This window comes from Myodes glareolus, chromosome 6, assembly GCF_982192425.1.
Source record: "Myodes glareolus chromosome 6, mMyoGla1.1, whole genome shotgun sequence".
Lineage (NCBI taxonomy): Eukaryota > Metazoa > Chordata > Mammalia > Rodentia > Cricetidae > Myodes > Myodes glareolus.
In genome coordinates, this window is record NC_142031.1 from 117,835,995 (window position 1) to 117,857,304 (window position 21,310).

The window sequence follows — 21,310 nt, forward strand, 5'->3', positions numbered from 1 at the left end:
TTTTCTGTAGTGTGTCACCACCACTGAGTTCTGAGGCTGGCTTGAGTCTATGTGAGAAGTTGGCTTGGATCCCATAGGAGAGAGTTGCTTCTGCCATCCCAGAAACTTCTGACATAGGACTGTAAGATTATTCATACCTAGTTCACCAGACTCTTCCCTTTATCATGTGACTTTTCCTGCCAAAAAGTCAAACTTGTTGGCTACAAGATGGCTATGATCATATCCAAATGGAGGGTACTACTGCACATCACAAGGTGAGCCTTCTCCGACAACTCTGGCTTGGATAGTGTCTGGGGTGTTTTTTTTTTTTTTATTTCTTCTGTGTTTATTCTTTTTGTTTGTTTGTTTGTTTGAGGCAGGGCTTCTCTGTGTCGCACTGGCTGTCCTGGAACTCTGTAGACCAGTCTGGCCTTGAGCTCAGAGATCTGCCTGCCTCTGTCTTCCAAGTGCTGGTCTTAGTGATGTGTGCCACCACTCCAGCCTGTTTATTCTTATTCTACAGTAAGAAGCAGCACCCTTCCCTCCACTTGATATCACTATGGACTTCTAGATCCCCGTATTACCTTAGTGTAAGGCAAGGAACTATGACCTGTTTTATCTGTGTAGTGTTTTGCTTGCATGTACGTTGTGAGCTGCCTGCCATGTGAGCACTGTGAACCTGGGTCCTCTGGAAGTGCTCTTATCCACATAGTCATCACTCCATGTTATTTTAAACTGCCTGTGTGATTGACATGCGAACCGTTTCAGTGTGTACAATTTGATGAGTTTGGGAATAAGTATACCCACTTGAAACTGTCAGCACCATCAGGGTCATGGACATATCCTCTGTTTTCCAAAGTCCGTTCCCATCCCTTCATTATTACTTTGGCTTGGGTATGGTTGGTGAAGTCAATGTCAGGTGTGTTTAAATACATGACCCAGCTATTAGCTGTGGTAGCTGTGCTATAAAGCACAATGCCAGAACCCTTAAACCAACTGCCACAGCCTTGACAAGCACTGTCCTACTCTCTTTAGAGTTCCTGGAAAGGTGATGTCGTGTAGTGTCTGTGTCCGGCTTATTTCACTCTGCATGGTGCCGTCCATGTGGTCACAAATGACAGGTCTGTTCTGAGAAGGCTAAGTGTGTGTTCAAGCCATGTTCCCTCTATTCATTCACCCCTTCATGGACACTCAGGCTCTTGTAGGTGCTGCTGCAGTGAACATGGGGTGCTGTGTCTCTGGCACTCAGACCTCAGTTCCAACAGTGGGCTTACTGCACACTGTGGCATTTCTATTGTTAAGTTTTTTTGAGGAACTTCCCCACTGTTTTGCATAATGGCTGTGCCAATTTCCATTCCCCACACACAGTTCAAGGACTACCTTTTGTTCACACCCCTCCGACACTTGTTACGTTGTTTTAGCAGTAGCCATACTTCTGTGGGAAGGCAATGTCTCACTATGGTTTTGATTTGCATTCCCCTCCTGATGAGTGATGTGTAGCCTTTCTGCACTCCTGTTGGCCTTTTCTGTCTACTTTGGAGAAAAACTTACTCAGATCCTTAGCCTGATTTTTTTGTTTGTTTGTTTGTTTTATCAAGTTTTGAGGGTTTTGGTTTTTTCTGTTTAGTTGTATGAGTTTCTTAGGTATTTTGCTTATTAACCCCATATAAGATACAGGATTTGGAAATGCCTTCACCCATCCTGAAAGTGGCCTTTCTACATTTTATTATTTGGTGTGTGCGTGTGCCATGGCGTGCATGTAGCAGTCAGAGGACAACTCAAGGGAATTGGTTCCTCCTACTTGGTGGTAGGTTCTGGGATTGAACTCAGGTCACCTTGGAACAAGCCCCGAAGGCTGCCTTATTATACATTGTACTGTTGTTTCCTTGTGGAATCTTATGAGCTCCATGCTATCCCACTTGTTTACTTTTTCATTTGCTGTCTCTGCTTTGGGATTCATATCCACAGTCATTGCCAAGACTAGAGTCAAATAGCCTTTCCTTGTGTTTTCCTCCAGACCCACAGTGTCAGGCTTTGATCAATTGGAAGTTGGTTTTTATGTGTGACTTAGGTGTCTAATTCTTTAACATATGGATATCCAGTTTTCCCCGCACTGCTTATTGAAGACACAATGATTTCCCTACTGTCTGTTCTTTGCGCCCTGTGTAAATATTAGTTAATCGTGTTTTGATCCTCTTGTCTGACTGTTGTGCCAGGACCATTCTGCTCTAATGACTGCCCCTGTGATGTAGTCTGAAATCAGGAGGGTGAAACCCTGGCTTTGTTTTTCTTAAGATCACTTAGTTCTTTGTGGTCTAATATATATATAAATATATAATATTTTATTTATATATAAATATATAAATGAATTTTTGGTTTTTGTTTTGTTTTTCCCTATTTCTATGGGCGGAGTTGCCATTGGATTTTGATAGAGATTGCTTTCAGAGGTGGTGGGAATGTGGCACTTGAGATAGTTTAGGACAGTGTTTTGTCTGATGTACGTGTGTCCACCCCATTCCCTTCCACTGCCCTTTTTGTGAACTGACTTTCCCATTCCTTCACTTTCCACTTTCTGCTTCTGTGTCCTTAACTGTAGTGAGTCCCTGGTGTGTAGCAACAGTTGGATCTTGGAAAAAGGTGGGAAGGGGGTTGTTCCCATCTACCCTGTCTTTTGGTGGAGAAGTTACATTTTTATATTATTGGGGTTAGGAATGTGGACTCTTCAGGGTTTTCTAGATAACAAGCCACTTGCATGCAGCTGAGGTTTCAGTTCCCAGAACTGTAAGAATAATAAAAGGTAAAGTAGATTTTTGCTAAGTAAGGCTGTTGCTGTTTGTTGGTTGTCTATTGCTCTAGGATCCCTGGCTCTGTTGATGTTTTTGTTTTGTTCTGTTTTTTATGAGTCTTTTGTAGTGGTGTACTTTGATTCCTTTCTCTTTACCTTTTCTGTCTCCATTACAGGTTTTTTCTTTGTAATTACCTCGAGGTTTGCATAAAATCTGGTAGTTAAAAGAGTGTGTTTTAAGCTGACAGTGACTGGACTCACATACAGAAGCTACACTGTTGCTTCTCCACTGCATACATATCCCTTGCATTTGATTGTTACAGTTCACACCCCCTTGTTGTACCCACTAACGATGTAATGTACTTTTAGTATTTTTAATACTTCTGTCTTTTATGCTAGAGATAAAAATAATTTTAATACCCTTATTACAGTACTCTCTTGTATTTTGAGTTTAAGCATGTCCATTAGCAACTTCTTCAAGGCAGGTCTAATAGTAATGAGCTACTTTGGGGAATTCTTTATTTCCCCTTCATTTCTGAAGGACAGCCTTGCTGGAACAGGATAGGGTTATTTGGGATATTTATATGATAGTTTTAATTGTCAAATTGCTGCAATAGAGATTCATATAGGAAAGGACTCTCAATGAGTAATTGTCTAAATCAGATTGGCCTGTGGGGTATGCCTATAGGGGATTGTCTTGATTACTCACTAATCGATGTGTGAGGACCTAGCCCACGGTGGGTGCATCTAGGGAAGTAGGCAGGAAATCCTAGATTGTATAAGAAAGAGTAAAGAAAGCTAGCTGCGTTTCAGGCAGCGTTCATTAGTCTGCCCTTGGTTAGTCATGAAGTGACTAGCCCCAAGTTCCTGTCCTGACTTCCCTGCTATGATGGGCTATAACCTGAAATTGTTAACTGACTGAAATAAAGTCCTTGTCTTGGGGTTTCTATTGCTGTGAAGAGACACCAGGACCATAGAAACTCTTATAAATGAAAACATTTAATTGGGGTGGGTGGCTTACAGTTTCAGAGGTTCAGTCCATTATTGTGGAGGGAAGCATGGTGGCATGAAGGCAGACATGGTGTTGGAGGAGTAGCTGAAAGTCCTACATCTTGCAGGCAACAGGTAGTCAGTCTACTGTGTCACTGAGTGAAGCTTAAGCAAAAAACCTCAAAGCCCACCTCCACGTTGACACACTTCCACCAACAAAGCCATGCCTACTTCCAATAAGGTCACACCTCCTAGTAGTGCCACTCTCATTGGGGGCCATTTTCCTTCAAACCACCAGAGTCCTTATCCTTTTTTTTTCAGGGTCTTGTATCACAGCACCAGAAATGAAATTAGAACCAAGAGGGTTTGGTTGTTGGTTTGGTTTGGTTTTTTTGGTACTTTCAGCATATCATCCCAGTGTCCTGGCCTGCAGGGTTTCTTCCAGGAGCCCTCCCACAGTCTTATAGAGGAAAGGGTTGTCCTTGGTACCTATTCTCTTTCCTCTTGGTGCTTCCAGAATTCTCTCTGACATTCAACAATTTGGCTTAAGGTATCTTACTTAGTTACGACCTTTACTTCATCTGTTTGGAATTCTTTGTCATTGTGACCTGGAAACTCACTTTCCCCCAGCTTTGAGGTTTCAGTTACTTCTCTGTTTAGCCCTCTTCCCCACTCTCTGTGACCCCATGCTGTGTATTTTGATGTGTGTTCTGCCCTGAAACCTATGATTCCTTAATCTCTTCATCCTCTTGTCTTTTTGTTCAGAATGTAGATAGTGTCCATACCTGCGAAGAGCTTGCTGGGTCTTCTGTCTGACTTCATGTCATGTCTTCTGCATGCACTTATTGTAGGAGACTGCTTGTTTGTTCCCGGCGGCTCAGCCCCAAAATAACCACACAAAAACTGTATTGCTTAAATCACTGCTTGGCCTATTAGCTCTAGCTTCCTATTGGCTAGCTCTAACATCTTAATTTAACCCATTTCCATTAATCTGTATCGCCACGTGGTCATGGCTTACCGGCAAGGTTTTGTCTGGCGTCTGTCTCTAGCAGGGCTACATGGCTTCTCTCCAACTCTGCCTTCATTCTTCCAGCATTCAGTTTAGTTTTCCCCACCTACCTCTATTCTGCCCTGCACAGTCCCAAGACAGTTTCTTTATTCATTAACCAATAAAAGCAACACATACACAGAAGGACTTGTATTCTTCAACTTTGAATTTCCATAAAGGTTCCCCTTGAGGTTTCTTTCTCTTTATATGCCTTGCTTGGGTGTTGCTTTCCTAACTGTTCAGGTGTCCTGCAATGTTCCCTTGCAGCTCTTTGGACTGTTTGAAGATTCATTAATGCCTTGTCATCTGCAGCTCCATGAGTCTCAGGTTATGTCTCTGGGGTCAGGCTCTGGAGCTCAACTTTGTTCCTGTCAGTGTTCTGTCAAGAGGGCACTGAACACTCATGCTCTGCCCTCCTCCTCTCCATTCCGTGTGGTTTGACTGTCCTGAGTCTCTTAGTGTTCTGTGGTGAGGCAGAATGGCCCAACCCTGGGCAAAGCCTTACAATATTGGGGAACCCACTTCCTTTCGAGTGAAACCACCACTGAGGAGGCATGGCATGTGCAAAATGTTGTTCTTGCCCTCTTGTATATGTTCCTGGATGTTTTCCTCCACTGGGTCCTGGCACCTCCAACAAAGTACTCCTGTCAGTGAGTAGTTGCAAAAATGGATATCCTGTTGGGGGTTAAGGCTAGAACCCCCTTTTCTGCCATCTTAGCTCTAACTGTGAATACTTCTCTGCTTGTGTTGTTGGCTAGCATCAGAAAAGAACCTTCAGTCAACTTCCCCAGCTTTCTACATACGTGCAATACTGTTGGCATTTGCCTGTTTTCTGGCAGTAAGTGTTGTGGGTTCCCATACTTTCTCAGCTATTTCTCCAATAAGCTTTGTCCTCTTTGCCTTGTCCCCTTGGTTGGAGAATGGTGTTTATAAATCAAGAAACAGGGTCCTGCTGAGTGGCTGAGCAGTTAAGAGTACTTTCTACTCTTGCAGAAAACCTGTTTCACTTCCTAGCATCCACATTGTACAGCTCACCTGTAACTCCACTTCCAGGGAATTCAGTGCCCTCTTCTGGCTTCCACAGGCACTTGTACACATATGGTACATATGCATACACTCAACAACACACGTATACAACATAAAGTAAATCTTTAGAATTGGTGTAAGAGAAGATAAAAATGTCAAGCGTAAAAAAAGGTCATGGTGGCACATGACTTTAATCCCAGCACTCACAAGGCAGAGACAGGATCTCTGTGAGTTCCAGGCCAGTGTAGTCAGTCAACACAGTGAATTCCAGACCAGCCAGGGCTACCTAGTGAGACCTGTCTCAAAGCAGGAGGGAAGCTTGTCTTAGTTAAGTAAGCTTGTCTTAGTTAATATTCTATTGCTGTGAAGACATACCATAACCAAGGCAACTCTTACAACTTTAGGTTTCCCCCATCACCATGGTGGTGAACATGGTGGCAAGCAGGTAGGCATGGTACTGTAGTAACTAAAAACTACAGCCTGACCCACAGGCAGCAGACAGAGAGACACTGGGCCTGGCATGGGCTTTTGAAACCTCAAAGCCCACCCAAAGCAACACACCTCCTAACCCTTCGGAACAGTTCAACTGGGAACTATGCATGCAAATCTGTGAGCATGTGGGAGGCATTTGCACTCAAACCATAACAGCTATAGGTATATAAGGGTGCCACTAGGTGGTCTGTAGGTGTGTGTCTTAAGGTTTCTGTGGCTGTGATGAAACACAATAATCAAAAGCGATTTGGGGAGAAAAAAAGGTTATTTGGTTTACATATGCTGAATTACAATCCATTGAGGGAAGCCAAAGCAAGAACAGGACCTCAAAGCAGGAGCTGATGCAGAGGCCATGAAGGAGTGCTGCTTGCTAGCTTGCTCAGCCTGCTTTTCTTTTAGCATCCAGGACCACCAGCCCAGGAGTGGCACCACCCACAATGAGTTGGGCTCTCCTGCTTCTATCACTAGTTAAGAAGATGCCCTACAGTCTTGCCCACAGCACTATCTTTTGGAGACAATTTCTCAATTGAGATTCCTCCTCTCAGTTGACTCTGGCGTATGTAAATTGATATAAACTAGCCAGCACAGTCGGTTTCCAGCTCATCGCCTTTAAAGAACAAGGAGAGAGCACTGAATGCCGTGTGTAGCCTGTGTTAGGCATGCACTAAACCAGCCTTCACACGAGACTCAGGTGCCCACTCAACACCCCAGCGGTCCTCTCCCTTTCCTCTGTATGGCAAACATGCATGTCTTTACTCAGTCACAGCCCAGAGAGTGGTCTTAGATCAGCTGACTGAAAGACTGTAGAGAGCTTTGTGATTAGTTCAAGATGTGCTTGAGTCTTCTGGGATCGGTGCTGAGGGGGTAGAGCCAAACCACCTGATGTAGAGTTAGGAGGATTGGTTCTCATTTCCATGGTCTGAAATGTAGATAACACCATTGTTTCTGTTTGTATTTCGCTTGAGCCTGCCCTCCATCCTTCTGATTTATGAATTGTAAATTACTTTTAGCAAACCATTATATTCATGAAGTTTTACTGTGTGCTGTGTCCTTCTGACATATTCCAGAACAAGGAACCTTTGAAATTCCAGATATTCCTGTTTATCAGTAAACCAGATGTGGGTCTCTGGTGTGCCACAGCTGTGAAAGTAGGCTTATTGCCAGTGGCAGCAGCCATGTGCCTTTTTGTGGTTCTGATTACATGGAGATACATGTGCCAGGAACTGTGTGTTGAAGCCAGCTGGCTGTGGCTCTCAGAGAGAACCTCACCTCACCTTGCATACAGACCTGTCTCTTTGCCATCTCAGTGGGCTACTGAGATGGAGTGAGGTGCAGATGTTCTGGGGCCTGCTAGTTTTCCCCATTGTTCTCTTGGTTTACTCTGAGAAATCAAATTAAGTTAGCCATAGCCGGGCTGTGGTGACACACGCCTTTAATCCCAGCTCTTGGGAGGCAGAGACAGGTAAATCTCTGTGAGTTTGAAACTAGCCTGGTCTACAGAGCTAATTCTAGGACAGCCAAAGCTACAGAAAGAAACTCTGTGTGTGTTGGGGTGGGGGGGATACTGCCTGTCTTGACTGAGGGGCAGGACCCTAGTCCTTTCAGTTTCCCTTATCCCACCATTCTGCACTCTGTGCAAGCTTCTGAGGCCATTGCCCATTCCTACGACCTTGGAGCTGTCCGCACACACCATAAGGCAGCTTACTTCCTTTCTCTGGCCGGCCTATGGCTAACGGGGCTAGGTCAGGTTGAGTCCCAAGGCACCAGCCAGGTGTGTCCAGTGCGGCCAAGTCTCATAGAGTCAATCAAGGACTAGTGGATGGATGCATGCATGGCAGAAACTGTGCAAAGAGAAATTGCACAGAATAGTGGCCGGAGCCATGAGACAGAGTGAGGAGCTCATCTGCTGGTGCAGCTGTTCCATCAGTCTGGGAACTGTGGATGCCTGGGTGTGCCACCTACACCTCAGCTTCAGGCTCTGGTCTCTAAGGGCTTCAGACCACGAGGCTCAAACCTACTGTAGAGGCAGATATAAGAGCATGGCCTGCCTGCCACTCTCACACTCCTGCTTCTCTTCAGAGGTTGGTGGTACATTTTCTAACCCAGCAACAGCCTGACCATTGGAACTTCCCAAGGTCATCCTGCAAGTCAGGCCTGAGTCCGGATGTGGAGATACTTCCAGCCTCCTCTGCTACTACTTGCTTTCCAACTAGATACCTATACTGAAATCACAAGAGCCCCTGAAGAGATGGGGGCTGTTGGGTGCCATGGCATCCGCTTAGCGTCCACATTGCCTAGGAGGTTGCTGGGATGCTCTCTAGCTTTTGTCCACTAACTGCATCACAACATAGCAGCAGATTAGAAAAGTACAGAGTGCCAGGTGGTAGTGGCTTTGTTCCCAACACTCGGAAGGCAGAGGTAGAGTTCAAGGACAGCCTGCCTACAGAGTGAATTCCAGGACAGTCACAACTGTTACACAGAGAAACCTGTGTCGAAAACCAATCAACAAAACAAAAATTGCTTAGAAAAGTGCAGAGTGAATGAGGCTATCACTGCAGGAGCCTATCGCCAGTCCCTTCCCAGGGCAGCACCCTGTGATTTGACATCCTCCATGAGACTCTCTTTGTCAGTGCTCCACAGGCCCCACACTACCACCCTGGGGTGTGCTCCCAACACACACACCTCTGGAAATAAACCGCAGTACTGCAGTAGTGGACAGTTGTCAGAATTTGGAAGCTGAGAAGGAGAGGGGGTGTGAAGAAGGCTCTTTAGGTCTGTGGCGCACGGCATTTTCTAAGACCTGAGGAGTCTTTGGCAGGCAGGGCCAGGGAGACCCCATTCCACCTCTGGGAAGAGCCTGTGGGCCTCCAGCATCTAGGAACCCAGGAGGAGAATAAAGTCATGAGGGACGGTCCAGCAGCTGGACACAGATCACAGGTTGTCTGGTGAAGTCAGACACATGGTGGGAGTGCAGATTCTGGGGCCGGAGGACTCAGCTGTGTGCTCTCCAAAGCCTCATTAGTACCCTGCCCAGAAAAGATCCCTTATCTGCTGGAATGTGTGCGACCGCAGAGGAGTTAAAGTTCGTGTGAAGGCAGTCCTGGCAGGGCAGGGCACTTTGCCTTCCTTCACTTTTATGTCTTGTGTCTGTACTGGCACAATGGTAGGAGAGATTGTTTGTTTGGAAGTAGAGCTCATGGGAAGGGGACATTTATCTTGAGTAGAGCAGGATAATGGTGAGAAGTTTGCATGAGAGGGGGCATTGGGCTCAGTGATGAGGTCCAGATTAAAGGGTGCTCTCAGGCCTATGACTCTCATGCATGTCAAAGACAACAATGCAACATGTGTCCTGCTGGAAGGCAGCTTTGTCCATGCTGACCATTGTGGCCTTGACACGTCCAGATGAGAATGTGACTGCTGCCAGCCTTCCCTGGGTCCCCAGCTCATTTCACAACCATAATAGGCATAGTTTCTGAAGGCAACTGACTATCTCAGAGTAGGCTTTGCTCCTACCTCCTGCCCCGGGAACGAGATGTCACTCACTCCTTGACAGCCTCCCTTTTGGCTGGCAATTACCCCAGCACCTGTGAGGGAGAATAACAAACACAGCAATCTTGGCTAGGGGTCGGAGGGAGGGAAAACAACCAGACAGGTTTTGAAGAGATTCTTGATGATCCTTGATAATGGGCTGTTTGTTTCATTTTACTTTCTCAGAAGTGTTTCCAAGCAAAGAGCAGTTCATTGCCTTTATTTATTATTTTTTTGGTTCTCCATTTGCTCACAGCCTGCAGAGCTAGCCATGTTCACTTTTACATACGCTGGCATATACAGGCATTTCCTCCATACCCTCAACAGCATCACAGCACTGGAGGCTGTGCACTGGAGTACCACACGTCCTAAGGGCTGCCAGGCATGCTGCTCCTGGCTAGCTAGTTCTATAGCCTCTTTTCCTAAAAAAGAGAAAATGGGACTCAAAAGTCATGTTTGCTTTTTATCTTTATTTTATATAGAACACCCCTGCCACCCTGAGAATCTTTAAAAAAATTGTTTTATATGTATGAATATTTTGCCTGCATGTATGTATGTATGTGCACTGTGTGTGTGGCTGGTGCCTGCGGAGGTCAGAAGAGGGCACTGGATCCCCTGGAACTGGAGTTACAGACAGTTATGAGCCACCATGTGGGTGCTGAGAATCAAATCCAGGTCCTGTGCGAGAGCAGCCAGTGCTCAGCCACTGATCCATCTCTCCAACTCCCACACTGGGTCTCTTTTGAGTCATCCCTGCATGCTTCTTAGTGTTCAGTGGGGACTGTGATCTACAGAAAATCAGCTAAGGTCCTGTTCTTAGTTCCTTCTGCCAAAGTGTTCACTGTCACTGTTCCTGTTGACAGAGATGCCAGTAAGGTGATTACCCGTCCTGATTTGTTCATGGATTGGTGCTATTGTCACAGAACATGAGAAAGTTCCACCAACCAGGTGGATTGGTCATCCTGCCACAGCAGTTAGCACTTGGGAAAGCAAGTGACATCTGTGTGGACAAGATGGGAGATAGGAACCATAGCAGAACAAGAGCAAGCTATCTGCTCACAGCTCCTGTGGGTTGCATGTGTCTCTCTGTCCACAGTGGCTCCTCTTTCCATCACTGCCCTTCTGAGAGCCAACAGCCTGATACCCAACAGCTCATAGGCCCCAGGCTCTTCAGTTTGTCTTTCAAAAGATCACCAGACAGGCTCTGACCCATAGAAAGGAGGCCTCTGCTATAGTTTGAGAACAGAGCCTGATTCTCACTGAAGAGCAACTAGGAGAGTCTCTGTAGCTTTTCTTTATCTCTTCATGATGTGTGTGTGAGAGAGAGAGAGAGAGAGAGAGAGGGGAGCAACCTTGGGTGTCAGGAGCTGTGTACTTAGTCTTTGAGACACGGTCACTCACTGATTTACCTAGGCTGACTGGCCACAAACCCCAGATCCTGTTTCTGCCTCCTTAGTCCTGGGATAATGTATGATCATGCACCATCACACCTGGCTTTTTATGTGGGTGCTGGGCAGTGAACTCAAATCCTCATGCGTGCATGGCAAGCGTGTTACCTGCTAAGGAGCGTCAGCTCTTCTGCTTGATTTGTCGTGAATATCACTGAGTCTATGTTAGTACCTGTTTTATTTTTTTTGAAATAGGTAAATGAGGATGATCCTGCCTCCACCTCCCAATTGCTGGATTCCAGGCATAAACCACCATGCTAGGTTTATACAGTGCTGAGGATTAAACCCAGTGTCGCATGTGAGCACTTTACCAAACAAGCTACAGCCATAGTCCTAGTATCTGTTTTATAATCCTTAAAATCTGATGGATAATCCAGGGTGCTTTTTCTCACTCCAGGAAAATATTCCTAAAGCAAAGCTCAGGATGCTGCCAAACATTTATGACAATTTAAAACCAAGCAGCTGTGTCCAAAGGTGTAATTATCAGGCAGGACACAGAAGATGCAAAGGCAAACCAGACTTCCTGTATGTACGTACTTATCCAGAGCTTGAGGCTACAGAAAAGCCAGTGACTTACACTTGGGACATAAAACACTCAGTTAACTCGTCAAAGGCAAAGTGTGATTATTTGAGATTTATTTTGTCCTTGTCTCCCATCATTTGGTTAGTGGATCTGGCCCCAATGGATGAAACCCGGTGATGGTCCCCAGAACTCTGTGCATGATGAGGGTGGGGCTGGAACCCCTCTGTCTTCTGGTCAGGCCTAGCAGGTGACAGGCCTGCATTTCCATGTTAGCAGCAGTAGGACCCACTGATAAACTAAGCTGTGCACAGATGCTGGCCTCGCCCTGCGCGGGAGGCTGGGCCTGAGGAAGATACAGGGACCTCCCACCCCACGTCTTCCTTTGTAGCTGAGCTTTCCTTAGGACTCCCAGCTCACAAATCTGGATTTGTGAGACGGATTAGTTATGAAACCTCAGCCTTATTTTAGACTTGTCCCACTAGCTCTTATAACTTTAACCCATTTATTTTAACTTACATTCTGTCTTGTGGCTCATTACTTCATCTTTCTGTACTGTTTCTGCTACTTCCTCCATGTCTGGCTGGTGACTCCGCCTTCTTCCCAGAGTTCTCTCTTTCTGCCCAAAAATCCTGCCTAGACCTCCTACCTAACTATTGGCCGTTCAGTTTTTATTACACCAGTCCAGTCACAGCAATACATTTTCACACAGTGTACAAATATCCCACATTACCTGGGGGAAATGGCACCATGGTTCACATTCCACAAACACAATACTCATTGCAGACATGCTACACCACAGGTATCACTTGTGTGTGGATATTTGAAGACCCTTTGTTCTCTCAAATAGGCACTATTAAAATGGATCAAATGACCCTTTCGCAGGGGTCACTTAAGACCCTTGAAAAGCACACATATTTACATTATTATTCATAACAGCAAAGTTACAGTTATTAAGTAGCAACAAAAATAATTTTATGGTTGGGGGTCACCACAACGTGAGGAACTGAATTAAAGGATCACATCATTAAGAAGGTTGAGAGCCACCGGTCCAGAAGGTTCTGTTCAGGTCTGGGCTGCCTTGGAACCCAGACATATCTTTAGAGAGTCCTGGTATTATGTTGCCATCTGTCACCATTAGGAACATCTCAGCAGAGCTCCACCTCCAGGCCTGCTGGGGCCCAGTGACCCCTGCCCCCAGGACCCTATCCTTCCTGGCCTAGCTGAGGCAGGTGAGGACCAGAACTACAGGAGCAGACTCAAGAACAGCTTCCTGCTGCGAATCAGAGACAGCTCTGCTAAATGGGGTCTGGGTTGTATAGCAGGAGTTGGAACTGGCACCAGGGTTCATCCTGGAGTCCAGGGGGCAGACTTGCCCGCTAGCACCTGTTCCTTTCAAGTCCAAATCCATATCACCCAGTTCTGAAGGCCTTATGTCTCACGTGGCCTGGACAGATGGTAAGAAGCTCTGCTCACCCCTGGCACCACCGTGGGAGAGTCCCAGGGTCGGAAGTCCGAGTGTCACTGTAGCCGCAGTGGGAACCGCCGGCAGAGGCACTCCCCCCTCTTAATGGCATAATAAAGTGCTTTGTTACCTGCGAGGGAGAGGCCCGATAAAAGCAAAACACTATCACACTGTCTGCGATTAGAAGGCAGCCAGGCCCTGAGACGGAGCGACATACATGAGCAAATATAATTTATTTCTGTTCTTTGATTATGAAGGTCATGGTGGTTTAACCTGTGGGGAAGGCTGCAGACATTATCTGCTCCAATAGAACTGGGAAAGAAAACACCAGCAGTCATTAAAAGCAAATTACTTTGTTTTATGAAGATAGAGAAGAGAAGGCCTCTAAAACTCTAGATGTGGACTACAGGGGCACCATAGAAGGTAGGCAACTGGGTGCTGAGCTAGGATTTGGGCTCCACCTGCAGCTGAAGGACAGGGAGAGGCTCCCCTAGGGCTTTTAGGACCCTTGTCCCAAGGTTTTTCTGGAAGTTTAAAGATACAAAAGCATGCTGCTTGAGGATATGATGTTTTCTGTGCCTCTGGAACCAAAGAGGAAGATTTCAGAGGCCTGCTTTTCCGATCCTAAGAGTGGTTTAAAAGAAAGACGCACAGGGCCACTGAGATGGGCCACCAAAGTTTAGATGCTTACTTGTGCGAGTCTAATAGCCTCAGTTCCATCCCCAGAACCCACAGGAAAGTTGAAGAGGAGCCAGGTGTGGTGGCACACACCTATAATTCCAGCACCCAGGAGACAGAGGTGGGACTATACAGTAAGAACCTGTCTTTAAAAAAAGGGAGGGGGTGGGCAGTGGTAGCTCATGCCTTTAATCCCAGCACGCAGGAAGCAGAAGGGGGGATCTCTGTGAGTTTGAGGCCAGCCTGGTCTATATAGCAAGTTCCAGGACAGGTTACAAAGAAACAGAGAAACCGTGTCTCAAAAAACCAAAAGCAAACAAATATACAACAACAAAAGGTGGGAGGAGAAAACTGCCTCCATGGATTTGTCCTCCGGCCTGCACATGTGTGCTATGGCACAAATACTTACACACACATAAATAATAAATGAAACATTAAAAAAAAAAGCCAAAGCTGTGTGTGTGGTGGCACAGCACTCGGGAGGCAGAGGCAGGTATTTCTGAGCTCCAAGGCTGGCCAACGTGATCTCCAAAGCAAGTTCCAGAACAGATAGAGCTACACAGGAAAACCCTGTCTTGAAAAAACAAAGTTTTAAAATTTAAATATTTTTTAGAAAGATCCAAGCTCCTGAAATAGTACCACAGGAGTAGGGCAGAGGGTGCTTGGCTGCTCAGAGCATGAATTGCAGACCCCAGAGGTGATGTTTGAATGGGGAAAGTTGAGTTACAGAGAAGGGCACCACTTACAGTCTTTAAAAGACAAACACATGCAAATTTTACCATAATAGCCGAAGATCCAGATCAATTGTCTGTGACAGAATTTGTCTCTCAATATCCTTTTACCCAGCATGCAAGCTGCACGGTTCTACCAGGTCTGTGGCTAACCAAGAGTGGAAGCTCTGTTCTCATCCCCAGAGATTCTGTGTGGTTGTATGATGGATTCCAGCCAGTGGGGTGGGGAGAAGATCCAATACTGAAATCCTGAGGAGCCGCTCTCACTGGCCCTTATCTCCCGGTGATGGACTTGTCACTGTCAACTGAAATAGATTTAGAATCACCTAGAAGATACACTTCTGGGTATGTCTACAGTAATTTCCAAAGAGGTCTAGCTCGCTGGGTGGTAGTCGTGGCTCATGCCTTTAATCCTAGCACTTGGGAGGAAGAGGCAGGTGAGAATTAGTGGGTTAGAGACCAGCCTGGTCTACAAAGCGAGTACCAGGACAGCCTGGACTGTTACACAAAGAAACTCTATCTCAAACAACAACAAAAAATCTTTCCATGATAATTGTTCATGTAGATGGAAGTTGGCCATACTATTAGGTATTGCTTCTATCACTTGCTGACATCTTGGGAGGGTTTTCTCTGGCCAGCCTCTCCATGTGCCCATAGCTTTTCTTGTATTAGTTAATAGCCTTCTTTATTTTCGGCAAAAAAGGGAAAGTAGTGTGGCGTTTCAGTTGTATTTTCAGTAGGCAGAGCGGCAGTCGTGTTTTAAGGCTCTAGTTGTTATGTATGTACAAGTGTCCCATTGGCTAGTCACAGCCTCATCTTAGGTGCAATAAGGCCAAATCAGGGGCTGACTCAGAGACTGACTAAACTGACTAAACTCAGAGACTGGCCATCACCTGAGTCATGCTCTTTCCAGGTGGAAGGCTGGAAGGGGGTAAGGAGATGGCTCAACTGTTAAAAGCACTGACTGCTCTTGCTGAGGACCTGAGGTTTGAGTTCTAACACCCACCTGGCAGCTCATGACCTTCTGAAACTTCAGTTCCAGGGGACTCTATGTCCTCTTCTGGACTCTAAAAATACCTAGTATATAAGTGGTACACAAATATGCAGGCAAAAATACATAAATACACATAAAATAATTTGAAAGAAAGAAAGAAAGGAAGGAAGGAAGGAAGGAAGGAAGGAAGGAAGGAAGGAAGGAAGGAAGGTCTACAGGTTGGATTATTTGCTGTGGTTGGCACAGGTTCCTAACTTGAGGCTGATCACAGGAACCTGAAGATCTAAGATAAAGAGACCACGATGGGGGGTGGCCTGGAAGGTGAGGGATAGTGTGTACATGCTGCCCTGTGATGAAGAGACGATGTGTATCCCCTTTGTAAATCATTATCGTCGTTTTTAAACACTGAAAGTTTCCTGTCTGTGTTGGCCCTGACTTGAAGAGCTAGACCCAGTCAGACCTGAGAGTTGCGCCTCTGTTTGCACGAAAGGGCCTCTGACACTGGCTGAGGCACAGTTTGCAAGAGGCAGCTAAGCCAGGGCTTAACCCAGGCAGCCTGTGACCACCTGGGAGTCCCAAGCCCAGTAAACTGAACAAACCGCCGCTCACAACAGCTGGGACACTCCCTGCCCCCTTTCTGGTTTTTTGTTTATTTTGTTGCTTTCTTCCTTTTTTTTCTTTTATTTATTGAATTCCGGCATAAAAACAAATACTATGGTTGAAATAACCATTTTAATCAGGAAAATGAAAATATAACAAATATAAAACCTACAAGCATCTTGGTGAAACTGGGTAGGCTTTCAGCACTAACCCGTCGCGGAATCCACTCGTCCACTTCCACGGTCTGCCTCATTTTTCTTGAAAACACCCGGAGCTCTTTCTGGGCTGTAACAGGAACCTATGGAAAGAAGGGGGACCCGCTAGGGGTGAACTGAACCCAGGGTCGGAGCACTCCCTGTTACTGCAGCCATTGCTCCTGGGGCTTATTCTAGCACCCTGCAGAACAAGGTCCTGGAGACAGGACTGGAGCAGCTCTGGGCTCCCCCGAGGTAGCCGCTTCACAGTGCCCGTGGGCAGGTACTTCCCTTTCGCGGTCCCAGCCTAGGGTCCCGCCCCGCGCCCCAGGTCTGACCCCGCGCGGCTCTCCCCGAGGTCGGTTGCGCGGACCGGGGAGATAAGCGCGCGCCTTTGTTCCTCCCCAGCTGGGTAAACCGCACGCCCGCCCTTGCAGCGCCCGCGGGGGGGGGGGGGGGTGTCACCCTGAGTCCCGCCCCTGCGCCGCCCAAGACAATGGGTCGGAGCCGCGCATTGTCAGGCGCGGTGTGTACCAGGGGCGGGGCAGCAGGTGCGCTGGCGGCGGAATGCGGGGTCGACGCGGGGCCGAGCGGCCAGGAACCCCGCGGGCAGGTGACCCCGGGCCGCTCCACCTCCGGCTGAATGCGAACTCGGGGAGGTGGGAGCCGCGCGCGCTCGATGGTGATGCGGGGCGCGGACCCGAGTCGCTACCGCCGCCTCCACGCGCCCGCGTCGGCGTCGCACACCTGGTGCTCCCTAAAGTGATTTACGAAGTGAAAGTGTTAAACGAGGCCACCAGCTGGAGCCCGGACCGGCTTTATGCGTTTTATTAGGTGTCCTATTATGGAAAATAAACTTTAATCCGACCATAAAACCCAAATCTGAAAAACATATTCGCCCTTGTAGTCTGAACACTGCGGCATTCTTGGCGCAGGTCACACCTCCGAAGGATTAGTTTTATTGAGGGAGACACAGAGTACCGCGGGACTTTGATACTGGGGGGCAGGGAACATTCCTCTTGGCACCCACACCTTGCGACGATTCCAGAAGGCTCCCAGCCCCTTCCATAGGATTCCCAACATCTCCAGGACGCCTCCCAGAGCCACTCTTCTCCCTGGAGTTCCCACTTACCTAGCCCTGGGGCTCGACTTGAAGGGTCAGAGGACTGACTTAGACTGTCCCTGCACCCCGAGGATAGACGAAGTCTACAGGGCGCCTTCAACTGGTACCCCTGAGAGGTGTACGACGGAACCACCCTGAAGCACCTTGCCAGGCATGGAGCCACACTCAGTTCTGGGAGGCTATCGGACAAAACGACCTGTTTGGCGCTTAGTTTATAAGGAAAAGGAGAAAGGGGCGCGCAGAGAGGGTGGGGTATAGAATGCAGAGACGAGGGGTGAAAATGTAAAAAACGTAAAAAACATCTTCACCTTTTTCTTTTTTAGATGGGGTCTTGCTATGCAGCCCACACTGGTCCCTGGCAATTTTCCTGCCTGAGGCACCAGAGTAGTGGGATTACAGGGTTCTTATACAACCGCCATCACCAACTTCATCATTTAGATGTGGTTCCCCTATGTAGATCCTGGCTCAGACAGGCACTCCTAAGTAGTGCTGAGGTGATAAGCATATGCCCCTGTCTCCCTCACTACCGTTTCTAAGTGTACAGTACAATAATGTTAACTAAACTCCTCTTGTAGCCTCCAGATCTCTAGAACCTTCTCATTTTCCCAAACAGAAATTCTGTCCCTGTAAACAACTCCCTAGGACACCCATCCCCACTCCTGCCTCTCCTTCCACCCATTGTCAACCATTTTCTGAGGTCCTAAAATGACCCCATTAGTGTGGAAAGATGGCTTGGGGGTTAAGAGCAGTTTCTGCTCTCGCAGAGGACCTGAGTTTGGTGCCCACACCCACTTAAGGCCTCACTTAACTGCCTGTAACCCCAGCTCCAGGAGAATCTGGATCTTTTGCCTCTACCCTCCAAGGACACCTGCAGTCACATAATGCTACACAGAGACATGTGCATATACAGTTTTTAAAAAATTAAATGGTGCCTATACAAGTGAAGGCCAGTAGCGATGGTTTCCCTGTGGCTGGTTTATTTCTCCAGGGCAGTAGTTTCCTGGACTCATCCAGGCTGAGGCATGTGGCAGAGCTGCCCTTCCTTCCTTCCTTCCTTCCTTCCTTCCTTCCTTCCTTCCTTCCTTCCTTCCTTCCTTCCTTTCTCCATAGTGTGAACATTTTGTTCATAGATTCACCTGCAGTTGAATACCTAACTTGCTCCCAGCTCTTACCTCTTTTGAATAATAATGTCATAAAATATGAGTGTGCTTATTTCTCCTTCAGAGCTTGCTGTCAGTTTTTAGATATTCAAAACTAGCACTGCTGGCTCACGCAGTGGTCTGGTTTGCTTTTGTTGCTGTTTAGTAGTAATAGAGATTGAACTGGGGGCCTCGCATATACTAGGCAAGCCCTCTACTGCTGAGCTGTAGAATCAGCCCAGTTTTGATTTTTTTGAGACACTTCTCCATTGCTTTCCATGGTGACTGCACCACTTCACACTTCCATCCTGCCAGCACACAAGGGATCAGATTTCTCCACACCCTCACATCAAGTCTTTTGTGTTTGTAGAGGGTGCATCTTCCTCAAGGTTTGACTGGCATTTCTCTTCCTAGCCACTCCTCCTCTGCATCTGTTATAGTCCTTATGAGTCTTCAGTTGTGTTGTTTCGACTTTTGCTGTGGCTGAATTGTAGTTGTTATTCTCCATGTTAGCCCATTGGCTTGCAGTGTTAACCTTTTTGTTAACTCTGTCCTTCGTGGCACTGAAGTTTTTCACTGATAGACTCCCAGTTGCCTATTTTTGCTTCTCTTGTTCGTGTTTTGGGGCTCATAAAGTTCCTCTCCAAGCTGACTCCCATCTGGGCACTGTGCTGGGGAGGGCTAACATGAAAAGAGCAGACCCACCTCCTCTACTTCTAGTTGCTCTGGGCTTCCAGACTCTATACTATTAACCTCTCACTGCCCTCAGGGACTGGAAAGGGTGCAGATTATTTTATTGGATCACTAAAGAAATCGGTCATCAGAGTTATGGGAGTCCAGGTCAGTATTGGGGGGTGGGGCTCTCAGATCCTTACATTACACCACGGAATCGCTGTACATCATAGGGACCAGGCATCGCCAGCTGAGGGCTGGGTCACCTGGGGATATCTGAGTACGAAGCTTGGAATTCGAACTCCCAACATCAGGATGCCCACTGTGTAGACCTAGCTGACTGTGATTCTGGGAACCCAATCCTTGAGACTGCAAAGCCAATTTCTAGTCCCAGCACCCTGGCCCGGGGCCACAGAGGCTCGAGTGAGGATGGAGGAGATGCCCAAGGCGGTCCTTGTGGGTGGCACAGCCAAGTCAGTGACCCTGAGTGGAGGTGCAGCCCTCCACGCGAGCCAGGAGGCCTCCAGGCAGTTTCTTAGGCGGAATGAATGAGTACCGTGCCCGGAGTAAGCTAGGATGAGGCAGTGATTATATTTAAATTTGCTATAATTGATTTGGGGAAGAGCTACTGTGACAAGAACGAATTGATCATTAAATTTATTAGCGAGATAAATTCCGCTGCGATTAAGCTGCTGGCTTGAGACACTGAGGCCGCCGGCGGATCTGCGCGCCAAACTAAAGGCTCTCTGCCCTGCTGTACCCTAGTGGGGAGAAATGGAATGGGTTGTCCTTGTGGTTGTTTCTTCCTCCAGCGTTCCGCTGGCCTTTGTTTCAGGGCAGTGTCTCTCCCTTAAAGTGGGGGTACCCTGAGTTCCCAGATCATTTGTTACCCTTCCATCCCAGTTCCAGGCCTCCCTTTTCTTGTTTACTCAGTGTTTCGGGCTCAGAGGCTCTGAAACTGGGATGGCCATCCTCGGAGGGAAAATAACCCCCAGATGTGGCGCCAGACTGCGAAGAGATTGCTTCGGGCTGAACCTCGCCAATGCGTTAGAAATTAAAAAGATATACATATGTCTTTTTAAAAGACGAAAAAAAACAAAAACAAAACATGTACCTTTTCTCTCTTTCATCCACTCCTTTCAGATTTTCCCATTTCCTTTCCTTCAGCCCTTCACCAGTTGTAAACCCAGTCCGAATTCGCCCCCAAAACCTTTTGGATCGGAAGGCTGCAGGGACTCCGGTCCACCGCGCTCGTGGCGCTCAGCAGTTGCCCTGCTGAGCACGGCACGCGCTCAGCTTGCCGTCCGACGCCCGGCTAGAGCCGGTTTGAGCCGGCTTCCAGTCCCACACCCGACTTGAGCGGGCTTGGATTTTACGGAAGGAGCCCAGGGTGATAATGAGCTGCCAGGAGGATATTAATCTGACTTGGCTCTGAGATGGAGGAGTGCCCCGCTGGCCCCGCTGTAATCACCCAAATGAAACTCCAGGCCCCTCTGAACTTTCAGCAGCTGGGAGGGAGGGCGGGCAGAAGCAAGCGGAGGAGGCTGATCGCCCACACTCAGAGAAAGTGAAGGAACGGAGGAAGACCCAAGAGAGGTCTCATTCGAAAGCTGACCACCAAGACAACCAAGGAGGAATGGGAAGTGGGGAAGGGCGGGGCGGGGGGGGGATTGAACCAGACCCGGAAGACTCCGCGTTCCCTGGCCAGAGTCAAGATGCTGAGGACCAATGTGCTTAGGGCTGGGCTCGGCATCTGTGCCGCACATGGTCTGGGAACTGAATGATTGATGGCGTTCGCTGCAGAGGTTTATTAACCCAGAGCCATTGTAGCCCTGGCATGGATGCATTCTTGCCGCCTGCCGCTTCCTCTCAGAAGACATTTGTACAGATCCAGTAAA